This window comes from Zootermopsis nevadensis, unplaced genomic scaffold (assembly GCF_977971745.1).
Source record: "Zootermopsis nevadensis isolate Lab colony 2312 unplaced genomic scaffold, Znev_1.0 Znev_ptg000027l, whole genome shotgun sequence".
NCBI lineage: Eukaryota > Metazoa > Arthropoda > Insecta > Blattodea > Termopsidae > Zootermopsis > Zootermopsis nevadensis.
Genome location: NW_028259159.1, coordinates 992,244 through 1,009,272, shown reverse-complemented (window position 1 = coordinate 1,009,272; position 17,029 = coordinate 992,244). Strand labels below are relative to the sequence as shown.

Below are 17,029 nucleotides of genomic sequence, written 5' to 3'. Positions count from 1 at the left end.
GTTTACTGTTAATGTTAAATTACGTAATTTATTAAATTATTTAAAAGGTTATGACTGTGACCTCGAACAGTTAACACGCAAAGCTGTACAGGGACACGCGTTTTTGTGTTATTTTTTATGGAGATAGTGTCTTCCTTAGGCGGTACATGGTGCAGATTGTCGACGCTGGTCTTGTGGCTTGTGACGCCCATAAGAACGACATCGACTTAATCTACACCCGGAGTATCTCACATCTTATATTGTTTATTGTTACCTTATTTATATTATGATTTTGTTATTTTGAATATGGGGTCTATTATCATTATGAACTTACAGGATCACGCTTACTGGCCTTTTCCCTACCAGTTATCATGTTTACTGAGCCCAATTTTTTGGTCTTCTAACATTCCTTTTTCCTCGCAGATCGTAATTAAAAACTCTCTTAGGATACTATTTTCTTGGCAATATTGTACACGATGCTTATTTCTTTGAAATTATACCTGTCGTATTATTAAATTTGATTAGTTTGTGGCATGTACGTCGTACATCTCTTGTTACTGATATCAAACAGGTTCATTCCTTATGCAGTTAGCGTCTGTTCTCCCTTTAAATATTTGAACCAACTGATCCAATTATACTAAATTAGGTAGACTCAACTGATGAGACTATAGTATTAAGATGGGTCTTAGGAAATAAGTTGTGGAGCAAAGGGGTGGATAGAAAACAGTGTTTGTGGACGAGATATCTCGTAGTTAGTATTAAAAGCGCCAAGAACGTTTACCGCTGTAACTCAGAATCATTCACTTTCAAGACTACGGAGGCTAACGCATTATCTTTCTGTTGTACTTTAATAAAGTAGAAATTTTCTGTTGATTGATTTTGACGAACTTTTTTCCGGGACAGTGACCAATTCTCTTAATGGATTTTATATTGATTATTGTCATAATGGAGTTTTTGTTTCCACTTCATGGTGTTGGATCTTCCGGCCATGTTCATTTATCAACAAAGGAAACTGTTTTACAGCGCTCTGGGCTACCTATATGCCAATTCATTCGCTTTCAAATGATGTATTGTTCCAGCCGCATAAATATATAGACAGATGCAGATAGCTCGTAGTTCAATCAGATATATGTAATATACTGTACACAAATAGAGAAATGAAGTTGTTACCGTTTGTGTTTCAAGATTTTTTACTGACTGCGTGCTTTGTCCGAGGCATAACATAGTGATGTGAACAGACAAACCACTGTAAACACGAGCAGACATGAGGTTGACTTATGTAAATGTTAGTAATGAACTACGAAATGTTATTGGTTTGTACAGTTTTACTTCTCACACTATGCTGCAAGATTTGCGAATGTCAAAATGCAAATTAATTTTTGCCGATGTTCATCTTCTGCGTTGTAATGCCATGGACTGCATGTAGATACCAATGTTCCGGAGAAACAAGCTTCTCAAATCCTGAAGATGGAATCAGCATAAACGTAATTAATTTATGTTTAATTGGAACGCTGAGGTACTAACGAGGCCCATAGACAGTAATTTTGACATCTTAGTTTCATATGTAGCAAATTTGGTACTTTTTAATCGCCTTTCGCAAGGTTAAGAGTTCTGAGGAGAATATTTTAACCTAAGAAAGAGTAAACAAATGGAGGATGGTGAATATTGCGTGAATGTATGGTCAAGAGCTTCATAATTTGTAATCCATCAAATACGAGGAGCTACCAAATGAAGCGAGGTGACGCAGGCGGGATATGAACGTACGCAATATCGAATAAACCGGCTTATGTTTTAGTGATAAAAGACAAGAAATTAATTAATTTAATTTCTGCAAAGTCTCGCTTCTTGTAAACGCGATAACGTAAAACGTTTGGAGAAAGAGCAGACGTAATAGGAATGTAGCAACTGAGGCAGATTTGATCAAGGAAAGCTTAGTGAACTGTGACAGAAGATAAGGACTCAGAGAATGACGGATTAATGGGGAAAAGGTGGCATTATGAGAGAATGAGCAACCTGAAACAGGTCATAATGTATAAGTGGCAAGGAAAGCTGCAATCACATACAGCGAGCTTCTCTGAAGGATGAAATACATTGCCTCAATCTGAATGTGCTTTAAAATGGAATACTTTCACTCATTTTACGAGATGTGTAACTTCAACTTTAGGGGTGGAGCCGCATCAAATATTGAGGATTGTCCAACGTATTGGCCAACATTTCAATTGCCAGATCAACCCCGAAAGCTGAAATTATAATTTCAACTCCAGGCGCTAAAACCCAAGGACAAGAATTAAAGACATTTAGTTTGTTTTTCAATTGAATGTTGGTTATACGACATTTATGTTAGTTAATTTGAAATAACGTGGAAATAGTTGAGACCAGCTTTTACCTGAAGAGACAACATAATTAAATATGCGCTCATAATTCATCGTTTTATAACACGTAGCTAAAAAATACATCTTTATATTCGTCATTGAGCTTGGTAATTGAAATCAATCTGAGTATCGACCACAGTGTTCGATTTTATTTCATTCCTGGAAACAATTGAGATGTCAAACTAAATAGTCCAGCTGGCTTCGTTTGAGAAACGGCACGCTCTTTTGATGGTAATTTGTTAAATAAACTCAGCACTGAGACTTCTAACATCCAAAACTCAGGCTGACTCAAGGAAATTAAACAAATGTTCTTATAACTAAAAAGACGATAAAATTATTACTAAATCATGGAAGAACTAAGTGGAAACTTGGGAATATTTTTGGTTACTACTGTAGTTTAAAGACTCAGTGTCGGGACTGAACAGTGGCTGTCTGGCCTTTCGAATAAGGAAGTGTTTTATGACACACTAAATATTTTATGACCTGCAACATGGCTCAGTCTTCCCTAGGATCTTTCTCATGTTAGTTGCAATTGTATTTATGTGAAATCCGTAAATACATTTTTTCTTTATTTATTGAGGAATTTTTATAAAATATGAAATGCGAATTGATGAAAACTATTTTACAGAGCTGTTACGGATTTGAAAATTTTATGTTCATTTTACGCACGCATTTAGTGATGATTAGATCTGCACACTGTTACTTGTACTGCATATTGTGAGGGACAGATCATAGATCCTCGGAGACTTCACTGCTGTTTAATGATCCGTGAAGTATAAAATGTCAAGAAGCACGGTTACGGTTGAACGATAGAGCCGAGTTTGAAATTCGTTTGCGGCATATGAGAGTGCAGCCCCCGTACCAAACTTATAAGTAAGCGAATGGTTCGGACAATGAGATCCGCGGACTAACAAACAGGCATGACCTGCTTATTATGCGTTCACTTGGTGCACTTATGGAAATCGCCTAACTTATGCTCCGTTCTTTTTTTGCAGTTTTTATTTGAAATTCTCTAGAGATGAAATTGCGTTTCTATGCAAACTGGAAAATTTTGCAGCATTTTCTACATAAATTTCATCCAGACGCTAATAAAAGCTCTTTATTTTTTAATACCACTCCGCGTCCGTATGCAATATTGCACAATACAACAAAGAAGCTGTGTCAAGCTTGGTATTAAAGTAATTCCGTTCAAGTAAATTAAACTGGGTAAAACTGGATGTACGACTTCTCGTCCCAAGGATATTATTTCGTGCCCTTATATACTGTCATTTGTCACTGTCTCGACTTGCTAAGGCATCTCTCCGCGCGTCGTCTTTGGTTGCTCGTCTCAAGTCTGCATTCTCGCTCTCATGTTCTTATCCTCTTTCACTGCCCATTACTTCTGTGCAAAGGGCTATCTTCTGACGCGGAGAGTGGTACATTAGCAGAGGTTACGCCCAAGCATCTGCTACGCAGCGCATTAAGCCAGTACCAACAAACACGTGTCTTGAGGATCCAGAGTGCCACAGCGCCCGACAAGCGTGGCAGGATGTTCGGTCTAATTGCCCATTCGGTCTCCTTTACTCTGGTGCTGGGATAAAGTGGTCGGAGCGTGAAGCTAACCACTCACCTCCCTTTAGTACCGAAGTTGGGTAGAATGATCCCTACTATAGTTTTTACTCTAGGTTGGGGATATAATCTAAGAATGCGTCGTAGAAAGCAACTCTCAGTTGGATGCTGGTTTTATACTTTAAAAGATCTAAACTATGGTCTGCTGGCTTACAAGGTAAATGTAAAAGGTAAAGCTGCTATGTGTATATGTATATTGACCGGAGGTAAAACTCCACGCATTCTTAACCTTGGCACACGATGAAGGTAAGTGGTCATTTCTATACACAGGGGAATAACACACGGTAACCATTGAATTAGGATACTGGGTGGTCGTGGTGGAGAGAACGTTTCCTGTCCACGTCAGGAACCATCGCTTGCTTATCAGGATTTGATATTAAAGTTTTGTTTAAAGTTGGAATTTATGTCTTATTTTAAGGACTGTACTGTATATTTCCTGTTTAGAATGAGGGACGTCACGGAGGACAACACTTGAACACTCAGATTGGTGATTTGTGCTGACTAAATGTACTTCACTTGCAACAGCACACAAGACATTCTGAGTATAGTCCATATGCAGTTATTAAAGCCATGTCGGTGTAAGAATCATCACAAAGAAAAGGGTTGCGGACACGTGCAAGTTTCTGAATTCCAAATGTGGAAGAAAAGTGGATATTTCTTATGAAGGAATGCTGCGCATGTCATCTGGTAACAGGATCCATAGGAAGTAGGACACATTGTGCGCGACCAAGTGAACTGAATCGTGAATGCCAGTGCCATCTGCATTTGTGACTCCATAACCTCTTATCGAGGAAGCTCATACACCCCAGGGATTGTTGGTTCAAATCTTGATAGCGATTGCGTGATTGATTGGATTGGACTGTATCACGGAAAACTGACCTCGTTACAACCGGAAGGTGCGCGCCACTCTTAAAGAAAAAGACGATTGTCTTGTGGGTTGTTACGTTCTGCAATCTGTTACAAGTTTACTGACGTTTCAGGGGTGCTTGCTGCTTTTATCATCAGGTCGATGATGGAGGCAGCAAGCGTCTCTGAAACGTCGGTAAACTTGTAACAGACGACGCGGCGCAGAACCCCTGAAAATAACAATTTTTTTGCCAATCGCCGTAAGAATCTGAAATCTCATTCCTAAATAATGAATATTTTAGTTAGTTCCTGTTAAATGTTTACGCTCCTCACTTTGGTCGGACTAGTTTATAGCTCTGTATATTCTCAGAGTTTATTTTCGATTTCACATTTCTGTTTTAAGTAGTAGAAATAGTTGCCATATTTGAGAGCATTTAAATTCTGGACAATGCTTTATCTGTGCTTGTGAATAAAAGGGTAAAACCTCTTGGCCAAGACCCACTTGGAAGACAAAGACAGAGATGGGAGGGGAGTGGAACTGATCTGGGCGGTCGTTGGCATTAGCGGTGTTGAACATTCGGTTTTTGCTGTCAGAGAGTTAGTTTTTCTGTGAGGTGGTTCAGTTCAATGCCCGGGATTGTAAACGAACAAAAAGCAGTATTTCATTCGCCAGATTGATTATCCACGTCAACTTGTTTTTCCACCAGTCTCTTAAATACTGTTTCATACACTTTGATCGAATAACTTAAACGCAGATATTGTCAGATTTATAGAAGAAACACGTGTCTCGTCATACTCGAGCTGACGCTTCGAGTTTTTGTTATGTTAATAGCTTGATGATAAATCTTTCTCGTGGTAATAATTTTACAGTTATATGTTATTCTTACGAAACAATAATTTTGAGTATAAAGAACGGAGTCTTCGGAGTATTGATATCATCCGTTATCACTAATCTTAGAATAATAAATATATATTAGTCTAACAACAACCAGTCGCATGAAGAATTGTAGATCTTACTATGTGCATGTAAAATTTTCCTCAGACCCGCTTGAGAAGCCATTACTACAGACCTTTAGAGAGTAGTCTCTTTAGAGTTGTTTCGCCTTCACTGCCATGCAACCAAGCTTCTTACATAATATTATTGATTTGTCATCTGTATCGATCTCACGGATGTCGACCCACCATGGAATATACTTGCTATTTTTACTCCTGTCGACCATTTGAATTTGTTATGTCTTGGTATTACGTACCCAAACATGTGGAGGCAATATTAATTCATAATTCTAACCGAAGGATAATCTTTATTACTTTATATGATGAAAGTGGAAATAATTGAAGTACCTTACCTCAGTAGATATTCCATTATCATTAATAATTTTGTTCCTCCCATTACTGGCATACTTATTATTGGCTTTCTTTTATACAGTCGGAAATTACTCCCTGGTCTAATAGCGCGACGTAAATAAATGTTTAAAGGCTAAAGCTTGTACGTACAAGAACTGGTGAAATGTACGAAACATCTTAAAGCTTAAAATTTCGGCTTTGATTTTAATTTTAAGAAAACCTAAACAGGAAATTATTCTGTAGCATTTTTAAACGATCTTAAGACACGAGTGAATTCGCGTGAATGCCCCCAGTATAATAAAATATGCACAAAATACGTTCTACGCGCTCCAGCCCCCTTTTATCCGGGAAAAGAGCCCTAGCACTTACTGCGCAGTAGACCGTCTGATCCGTGAGCTGTTCTGAACCCAGTGGCAAATGCAATAAAGCCTGCCCCTACCGAAAATCTGTGTCTTCTTTGATGCACGAACTGAACTTAAATATTACTTACATGAGCTTCCTGCTTAAAAATGTTAGTGTCTAGGACGAATAAAAAGAAGAATAATGAGTATAATGGTCACTGATACCTACTTTACGTAGCCACACCTATTTCATTATTCATTTTATGTAATTTTATTGAAACTGAAGTGGTCTTTGATCTCAGCGTATGAAAGCCACACCTCATGCACACTAATGAAACCCTCTTTGTATTTCTGTTTGTCCTGACGACGACGACGACATGGAATGCTTCGAATATCTTACTATAAACGTGGTATATTTTAATAAACTTGTCTGTTACTGACTATACATGTTATGGAAACAAATTCGCGATATTTATGGTCATCATTTTTAATGTCTGCCGACGTAATGCCACATTTCATTGTGGCATTGTATGGATCAGAATTTTGTTGGTTAGAATAAATGCAAAGTGTTGAAAACTCTGAAACTCGAGTGACTATGAACTCTGAAGGTAAACCTGAAATAAAATAGGAGAATATGTTTCAGAAAGGGTTGGTTATGAATATATCTTGAACAGGTATTAAAGCTACTCACTTTCTGGAATGAACCCTGTGATTTTAGTATTAAGTTAGAAGCAGTCAATGAAGTTACATTGCAATCTGCAACGACCTTAAATATCGTTAGCTACCGTTGTGATGGTGTGGAGTGCACTGATCTGGCTCAGGACAGGGCCCAGTTACAGGCTTTGTGAACACGATTATGAACTTTCGGATTCTTTAATAGGCAAAGAAGTTATTGATTGGTTGAGCGACTGTTAGTTTCCCAAGGTGGACCGTCTTTAAAGCATTTCCGTTTATTGCTGTATAAGTTAAATTATTGTTTCAGTGTTAGTACAATACATTGTCGCTTACAGTAATAACCAATTAAAGTATTTTAATGCTGTGATATACGTACCCTTGACCTCTATTCAGTTTCCACGAAGATGGGTGGTGTTCCAGATCCAGTCTGATAAGGCATACAACATCCATGGGGAGCGAAAGCACCACAGTAAGCATGTAGATCTATGTCTGTCTGTCTGTCCGTCCGTCCTTCAGTCCAGCAGAGTGTTAATGAGATAACAGCTGTGATGAGGGTTCGCTGCGTAAAACACCTGCCAGCCCGAAGTGACGATCGAGGTGGAAGTACTGAGTGAAATGGAAAATTTGAAAACTAAAGTTGAGCGACAGGCTTGCCTTAAAGAATTCCTACAAACAAGATCTGCTTTTTTAAAACAATTTATGTACCTCACCAATTTTTTAGATCAGGATTTTGAAAGCGAGTTGTACTTAAGTTTACTTCATGTAACTGAATTCTGGATAACAAGTCAAGAATAAGACAACAATGCTGTAATATGTTATTAAGGAAAGCGTCTGTGGCGATTATGATTTTCTGTAACTCAGGGAAGATTCGACTTTTGTGATTTTGGAGTCGAATCTTCGATTTTCATCAGGCTTGTATAGGTTTTGATTAATTTACTAGTTGCGTGATATGAAGACTGTTTGGTCTTCTTCGTTTATTTCAGATTGAATCTCATTCAGTACTTCTTTGAAGACCCATTTTAATATTATCGTCCCATGCAGGGTCTGTGATTATGTGGTCACGTCCTCTCAGGTTTTTCGACTAAATTTTTTTGTATATGTTTATGTCGCATGTTAAGTGATTTGTCCTCCCGATTTAGAGGATAGCTGCGAGTTTATTGAACGAGCAGTCACCGAGAGTCTACTCGACAAGGGGTGGTGCCCCACGTTGAGGGCTGGACAGGGGATAATATCTCACGTAAAAACCAGCATGTTACGGAATGTTTTACAGGACCTCTGACGTTGATAGGAGTTTGGTATCAAAATTAATGTGTAATCTTTGTAATTGTAAAGTGGTTGGATGTGAAATAGGTTCGTCTGGCTCTGAATAAGGGCTGGTGGCACGGATACTACAATTAAACTTCCGGTTCCATAAAAGTCGACGTATTTTTTTGATTATGACGGGTACCTGATTCTCAATAAAAGTTGACTCCATGGAATTAGTTTAGTAAGAATATTTTTATACACATTTTTACCTCGTAAGTAAGGCTCGAGTATATTTAATTATATTTCGTTTCATATACTAAACATATTACATTCTCTGACGGGAATAATAAGCTTTCGAACAATATTTTCTTCTTAAAAATTTTGAAATATGTTTTCGTAACATTCTTATGAAGAATTGACGTTATAGTATCCGTTTATCTCACTAGATGGCAGGATATTGGTCTCTGTCAGTGCCCGTCCCCTTGGAAGAGGGGTTGGCAATTGGCGGCTCGCGGGTAACATGTGGTTCAGGCTGTTTGTAGACTAAGTAATAGCCAAAATAAATTAAGGAGTCTCTACATTTATGTTGATTCCAGTCGCTAACCTCCAAACGATTGTCGTACTACGAACAGTATTCTTAATTAATTAATAATTTAATATATATTTAATTATTTAGATTATAACTTTTTGTAAATATTTGGTCATTCTGATGAGCAATTTACATTCAATTGTAGTGGTTATTTTTTGTCTTTTACTATTATATTACAAAGTTAATTTCAGCTGTTTATTTTCCATGGAGGATGTAACATAATTTTCATTTTTTCACTTATCTGTGAGGCCATCATGGAAAAGTCGGGTTTGCTTTATATAGAGATTGTAGCTTTATTGTTCTTTATTAACTTATATAACCTGAATAAATCATAAAATTATGTAAACCCGATGCAACGACGATTATGGTGTAAAATCTGTCTCAATCTCCAGTTTGGAAAGTTGTATATAATGCGGCTGTCCAAAATAAAAGGTATTTTCTAGGCATATTACAAAAAGAAATACCGTTGAAACGATTTTCTCTACCAGCCTGAGAAGGCAGACTTTCTGGGAATGTAATTAGATATCAGGAAACGAAAAAAGGGAACCACGGAAGTAGGCTGCTGACCTCCCAAGCTATTGGATATTCAGTACTGGGCCACGGGAGAGCAGATCTAGCTTGCGCGTGGTGGATGATTAACACAAGCTTCATCGCCATAGTTAATGCTAGCCTCTGTGAACAGCTGACTAACGTTTAGTGGAGTTTTATCTGAGTCCATGATGCACTAAAACATTTAGAACTTCTTATATTTAGTGCAGCATTACTTAGGTGTTATAAATGAGCGTCTTTGAATGCATTAGAATGTCAGAAGCTTTTAATTTCTCGCCTCATCAGTTCACAGTCTAATAATTTAATGCGTGCCTACTCCCTCAGTAAGACTTGGAACAGAATCGTAATTCGTTAAGTGCCTAGACCTGACACCTTCTTCCTTACAGAATTTTGGTCTATTAGAGTCTTTCCGATATTGCACATAGGCCTTCTGTTTAAACCATCTCATCCGTGGGTTTCATAAACTCCTGCTTTCCTCGACGTCTATAGATGAAAACTCTTCTTGGTAATTTGTCTGACATCCGGTGACTTCTGTACGTGAGATTTCAGGTTCTCACGGCTGCGACTGTGCAGATTACTGTCTTATGAGATAACGCACCGTTTAGTCTGGTAGACGTTTACTGATGTTTCAGAGGCATTTGCTACCTTTATCATCAGTGCGATATGATGGAGGCAGTAAGCGTCTCTAAAACGTCGGTAAACTTTCACCAGTCTACACGAGGCAACATGCCAGCAGTCACCTCAGCACTAATTTTATTGCACTGCAATTACTATACCCCAAGTATTTAAAGCCTCTAACTTGTTGCAGAATTATTTAATTTACACGTTCTAAAATGTTTATTTCAAAATAGCATGTGGTAGCGCGTATGACGTAGCCAATCATTGTATATTGAGACAAGTGAGTGGGAAAACGCCCAAAGTAGCTAAAGGACAGTGGCAGTAAAATTTAACTTGCACCTAACTTCACAGGTTATCTTCTTGTGAAATATACATCTGGTCAATGTTATACGTCCCATTGATTTGCTCTATTTAATTACGAGTTTGTATATATATATATATATATATATATATATATATATATATGAGATGCTATTTTAATGGGAACTTTAATATGACAAGCTGGTAACACAGATAGCATTTGGCATTTACGACGAATCTGTGAACTCCATGTTTGACGTAAGCATCTGTTACAGTCTGAACCGTTTAGCTATAAAACTGGGATATTTGTTCTTCAGTTAATGTCTTCTGCATGTGGATAGGGTGGAAACATTTGATACTTTGAAACTAAATTTACGATTCGTAAATATGCAGTTCTGAAGCAAGTTTTATAGCAGAGGTCTACAGTGTCATCATTAGGCTGCAACGTAGGTCAGCATCTGCAGGCTACAAAGTATAAAATCCCAGAAGACAACCATCTTCACTCTTGACGCCGTCAGAACCTCAAATATCAGCTGGTTTCCTTTGTTCCTAATTATTTATCGTCTGCCTTGACCCTCGTTTGTCGTGTCATTGAAAGAAATTACAATAATCAGTATTACAAAAAAAGTCTCTTTGTGATACTGAATTTGATTTGGTTTCATTTGTTTAATCTGATTTTTTGTTCTGTTTTTTCCCCTGGAGTCGTTGGCCTCAGTCATCTCAATGCTAAGGTTACGCTTTTTTCTTACTACTGTTCCTTCTCTCGATTGTTTATTTTTGTTTCTTCCGTTTCTGCAATTTGAACAGAATTTTCTTTTCTCAGTTTATTTTTCTTTGATTGTTGTTTCCTTGCATATTTTCTTTAGATTTACACTACGTTATTTTGGTTCTGTTTATTTCCCTTTCTTGCAAGTAGCTTTGATTTGTGTTAATTCTTTTGTTATTGGGTTTTCTGCTTGCTTTGAATTGTTTAACTTTGTTTACCGGCGAGAAAGAATTTACAGCAGTTGAAAGACGTGCCGACTTCTGAGAACAAGTTTTTTAAGTTTGCTTGTAGGATTTGTTAGACTGCAAGTGTATCTGCGTACTTTCGAAGACCTCCAGCTTTGAAAGTACTCCAAGTGCCTGTCCTCTCTCACATTTGGAGCGTGGGGTGTCCGATCCACAGCAGAATATAAACAACCCTGTTTCTTCCCTATTTGTGTTTATTTGTACATTAGCACTCGTTTGGAATTTAGGTAGAGGAGACGTATTTCAGGTTAGTAACATGAATAAACTATGAAGGTCTTTTATTAGTCCTTCGATAATTCACCATTTTATGCGGTTTGTGTGTACGTACATTGTCCTAACAATAACAATGGAAAATTAACTATGTAATTAACGAATCACGTACATTGGAGTTGGTTCGTTCGATGTTGCTTATGGGTTACGTGCTTCACTGGTTTCGTACAGCCTGTCACATAAAATATTTTGACGTAAGACGGATGACGTGACAGGAGATTGGAGAAAGCGATGTAATTATGAGCTCCATAATTTGTACTCTTCATCAGATGTTATCCATTCAGTGAGGATGAGGTAGGGAAGCATGTAGAGCGAAGGTAGAAATGAAAAATGCTTGGAAAATTATGGTTCGAAAACCAAAATTTAAGAGACCACTCAGAAGATGTGGATGATGTTAGTGAAAGGGTAATGCTAAAATTGTTATGGTTTGAAGGGTGTGAATTGGTTTATTATAGGGACTGGTAGCTGGATATTGTGAACACGGTAATGGCTTTGCTTGTTCTATAAAGGGCGGAGAATTCTTTGAGTACCTGAGCGTAGGCCTACTGCGTATTGGTTTCTGAAGAAAGACTTTGCTGCTTAGAATTAATTATGAAACGACAACAAAATTAAATACCAAAAGTTGATAGCGGCCTACTCATAATTTCTTGGGTCTATATATAAAATAGACAAATAACAAGAAAACATTGACTTAAATTGTTGGTACTTTGTAACATTCTTCTTGTACAAATAAGAATGAGCATTACATCATGAATAGGCAGAGTGTTTCCTTTAAAACAAACATATTTTACTTCTTTCTCCAGAACATATTAAGCTTTGCTGGCTTTACGATTTCTAAGTGGGTTTGTGAAAGTGCATCTACTATTGGGTTCTGTGAATCGATGCGACCATCGGGAATCGATTTTCTTTTACCTTGACAGGTTTGTGGTAGTAGTGTGCAGTCGAATGAAACGTTAAGATATTAAAATGGCTGTATGTTTCCCTCTCTCTAATATACAGTACAGTCTGTTATAAGTAAAGAAAACAAACCAAGTGCTAAAACTTAGACCTAGTACTACAACGCTCATCTCTCTCTAATTGTGACTTACTTTTTAGGTTTGTTTCTTCGGTTTTAATATCTTTGATTGTCAGTTAATGTTGCATTGAAATTAAATTTTATTTGGTGCAGTATTCAGAGTTGTCGGTTCAGAAATTATAGAATGTGTCTCCCTTTGAAGCCCAAGCTCATCTCAAAAATATTTACAAATTCAGTCTACACCTCAGAGAGATACAACACATAACACCTGTGTCCTTGATGCGAATGTTCTGGCATATTTTCAGGATGCCGGGAACATGACGTCAAGGAAACGCAGAAGTAAAGACATTACTCATTGACGTGTTTATAACAGAAAACAGATTGTTCCATGAGATAGTTTGTATCTGCCCCTGAAGAACAGGGTTTGTGAAAGATCACACTGGCAGCCATGTAGCATTTTGTAGCTGACAGCCAGAGTTATTGAGCTATTACTAACCGCAATCAGTGGGGTATAAAACGTTAACGATTGAGTCTGCCTGCTCAGTTAGGCCTGTTTACTGCCTTGATAAACATTTTTCTTTCCGTTTCTAACTCATAATTTCTCTCATCACTAGTTGTTTACCCCCATTGTAACAGCTTCAAGACATTGCGGTTGGGAGCGTTTAAAATAGCATTTGCTTGGAATTTCATTGCTTTTGTGGAACATATAAGCAATAGCAAACTTTGTGGCATAACAAGTCAGTAGTAATTTAAAATTTCGGTACAATTGATAGATTAAATACGACGACGACTTTCAGGTCACACTTTTTGCCCTCAACTTTCTGTCTCACATGTACCATAGGCCTTTGATCATCGACCTTTACATAAAATTGCTTAACCCCCCCCCCCGCCCCCCCATTAACATTTTACCAATCTGTTTGTGACGTCAAAGTGTACGTAATAACGGTGACGTCAGCAGAGCTGCTTGGCGGTTGGTCGGATCGAACCATACACAGGACGGCCTGGCTTGAGCAGAATTTCAGTCAGATGCCCGGCGTGGCAGTGTATTTACCACGTGATGCGTGTGTCCAATGCGGAAGCCAAGCTTCGTGACATAGTTATTAAGCAATGTTACTTAAAACTCGTATAAAATTCAGTGGCTCTTTAACAAGCTATGTTAGGGTAGGAAACAATTTATTCTTGCTTCGTGCAAAAAGATTCTAACAATTTTCAAAGAACATGTACTTCTTTGTAAACATAGGTACGAATTTACACATTTAAGTTTTATAATTTATGGATGTAAATCAAGTGAATATATGTTACTGATATTTATTTATTTATTGACATTTTGTTGGTCTAATGTTGTGAAATATAACCTCGTTGCTTGGAACAATCAAGATCATAATTACTACGTAACAGTATCAATCTAAGTAAGGAGATTTAATTTATTTTCCTTATAATCTGACATTCCAGTGTAAAGTAATCCATAAATATCATCGCAGCTTATTTTACACTGAACTGGTGTTGAGTGGTGATAAACAGTAAAGATTATTACCCGACTTCAATAGATACTGAAGTTTAAAGTGTGTTCTGTATTTTTGTGGTTTAAGAACCTTTCTTGCAAAATTTAAAATGCGTAAAGTTATTCATATCATTTTACGTGCATGCGTGTATAAATGATATAAAAGGGACATACGCTACACAAAGGCGTGGAAGACTGTGTATTCTGGAGTTAACAGGCATGGAAGAATTTTATAAGGTTAACGGGCTTTTGCAACATACAATTTGGAAGTAAAACGTCAGTTTTCAATACTAATTAGGTAGTGTAGAGAATTATAGCCCCATCTATATCAACTGTAATAATGCATACTGTCAGTTTGACTTAATAGTGTGAAGCTTAATTTCTGCTTTCATTGCGTACTGTTACATATTAAACTGCACAATGAGACGACACACGGAGACATTTAGCCTAAATCAACATGCTAATTGCAAGAAGAAAAAGCTTTTTCTCCACATGACAACGTAAAGTTAAACCGAAACGTTGACTCTGATATTGACATTTGTCAAAGACGAAGTAGGCAAACGAAACTTACAAATTTTATAATAAAATCTACTTCTCTACAAACCTAAGGGGTCATTTTAAGTAGTCATACATATAAATGAACTGATAAAATAATGCAAATGTAAGTTTGGTAATGTGGGTTGTGAGCTGCGTCATCACTGGTGAGAGACTGTGAAGCTTATCAGTTTAAAACATTTTGATACTTCAAACTCTGTCAATTTCGGGAAGAAGAAGTTTCGTGCACGAAGTAGACAGCTATGTGACGTATCTGGAATAAGATTCAAGTAATCTGAGGGCGTCTGTACAAGGTAAGAGGGCAGTTGTTGTGTGGTTCTGTATGTGAGCTGCTGTTCAATGTGTTGTGTGTTATTTTTCCTTTTCAGGGACACATGCACACAATTTATTGTTGTCTTTGACATTATAAATATTGAGAAAGTTTCCAATGCTTTTTGTTGTATGTATCTGACAATATTGTTGGCCATTTTTATGTACTTAACATTTTCACTAGTTTTCCTAAGTTGCCCTTTACTGATATTTGTAAAGTTCTCAAATCAAGGGAAAATAGTTTGACAGGGTATGGAGAAAGCATGGGATAAAAGAAAAGCTGCGTTTGATTTTGTGGTTCGAAAACCGTGAACGATAATACTAAGATGGGTATTTAGTGCAGTGGCCAGCTTTTGTGGAAATTCTAATGGAACTCTGAGCTGTGTGAACTGGGGAATCTGTTGACCTGATAAGCAACTGTCAAATTTTCCAGGACAATCCTGTAGCATAGATGGAGGCAGATTTTTTTAGGTCAGTAAATATTAGCTGTTCTGTAAGAAATGTCGTGTAATTGATAGATAGATAGATAGATGGATAGATAGTTCCTGTAACTCCAAAGTGGAGAAAAGGGCCTCCTTTCGGAGGTTTCATAGTCTTTAAAGCGTGCATTTAACAGTAGTGAGTGACTAACACACTGACTCTGCACAAATTCTACTCACTCCTCATTTGACTGCCAAAGCCATCTAGCAGTTAAGCAGTGAATCAGGAGAAATGGCCGCTGAATTTTGCTTACGAAACATCTCTTATCATACTGGCAAGTTTCTTTTACATGCCGTAAATCTACGTCATGGGACCGCAGTCTTTACTTCCCCTCGGAAGGAAGTTGTGCTACGGATTTTTATCACCCTTTAAAATCCATCGACCTCGGCCGGAATTGAACCCTCGAACCTTGGGTCCAGTGGACAAAATATAAAACCATCAAACTTTTTCTGGGGTTTGTTGTTCTGTGGTTGTGGTTTTATTTGCAAATTAATACTGCCTAAGGGATTTAAAAACTGACCACTGAGGATTGGCCTGCTTGTTGATGGCTTTGGTTAATTGGTTTAGGAAACAGCGCGTTGCTTTTGTCGTTAAATCGATTGTTAGTGGAAATATGAAAAGGCTCAAGGGCGCATATGGTCCTGACTTCGCGGTGTCCGATGTGGGTCTGTGCAACGGAAACAATATTTTTTTTACCGTAACTGAATTCCAGACTTAAAGTTTTGCTTCAAAATGACGATCATTTGCAAAATATAGTTGGTTTTATGCAGACATCGTTATGATAATCCTAATTTTCCGTGTATTAGAGAGAAAGCGCAGCCCACATTCATGCGCTGCTGAAATCAATAATTTGTACAGGTTTACCTCAACGCCCTAAATATGATTACGTATTTTAATTGACAGTAAACTTGCTGAGTCTAATTCAAATCTTTGTAACATGGGTTTCTAGTAAACTGTCTATTATTTTTTGCTGAAGTGTATCTCCTGTGGCACGGCGTTATGCAACGAGTAACTGAGTAACTTTAAGCTTTAAACCTGATATGCCTGCCGTCCTACATGTCTGGCTTGCACATGACGTCTGTAATTTGCTTCTAGAACGAGTTACTTCAGGGTTATCAGAACCGGAAATTCAACGTCGTCCACTGATTTTATAAACGTCTACAACAAAATCTAATAATTCTGTTTGAGGCAGTTATTAATTGATTTGTGCACGGTACCCTGCTGTAATGACAGCGGTATTTTTTTACTTCTAAATGTCATTAATGAGTTTAGATAAGTATATTTTCATTTTGTCGGTCCGCTTTCAAAGTTCGTTTCGAAAAAGGATTTTGAAAACTCCCTGTTAGTGCCGTCATGTCTGTCTGTCTGTCCGCTAGTAGTAAGCTCAAACTACCGGACTGGATTCATTTAAGCTCGGTATGG

At 37.5% G+C, this 17,029-nt stretch overlaps 1 protein-coding gene across 7 annotated transcripts in view; it reads left to right on the top strand.

Annotated features, from left to right (window-relative positions):
- LOC110828533 (uncharacterized) overlaps window positions 1–17,029 on the top strand; it is a 281,385-nt gene that overhangs the window by 204,910 nt on the left and 59,446 nt on the right. Inside the window, exon 1 of one of the 7 annotated variants that reach the window (XM_022061328.2) lies at window positions 13,784–14,002. The exons of 3 other annotated variants lie outside the window; for them this stretch is intronic. The gene's annotated coding sequence lies outside the window, so the exon portion shown is untranslated. 3 more of the 7 variants (XM_022061338.2, XM_022061335.2, XM_022061327.2) reach the window with 3 other exon arrangements.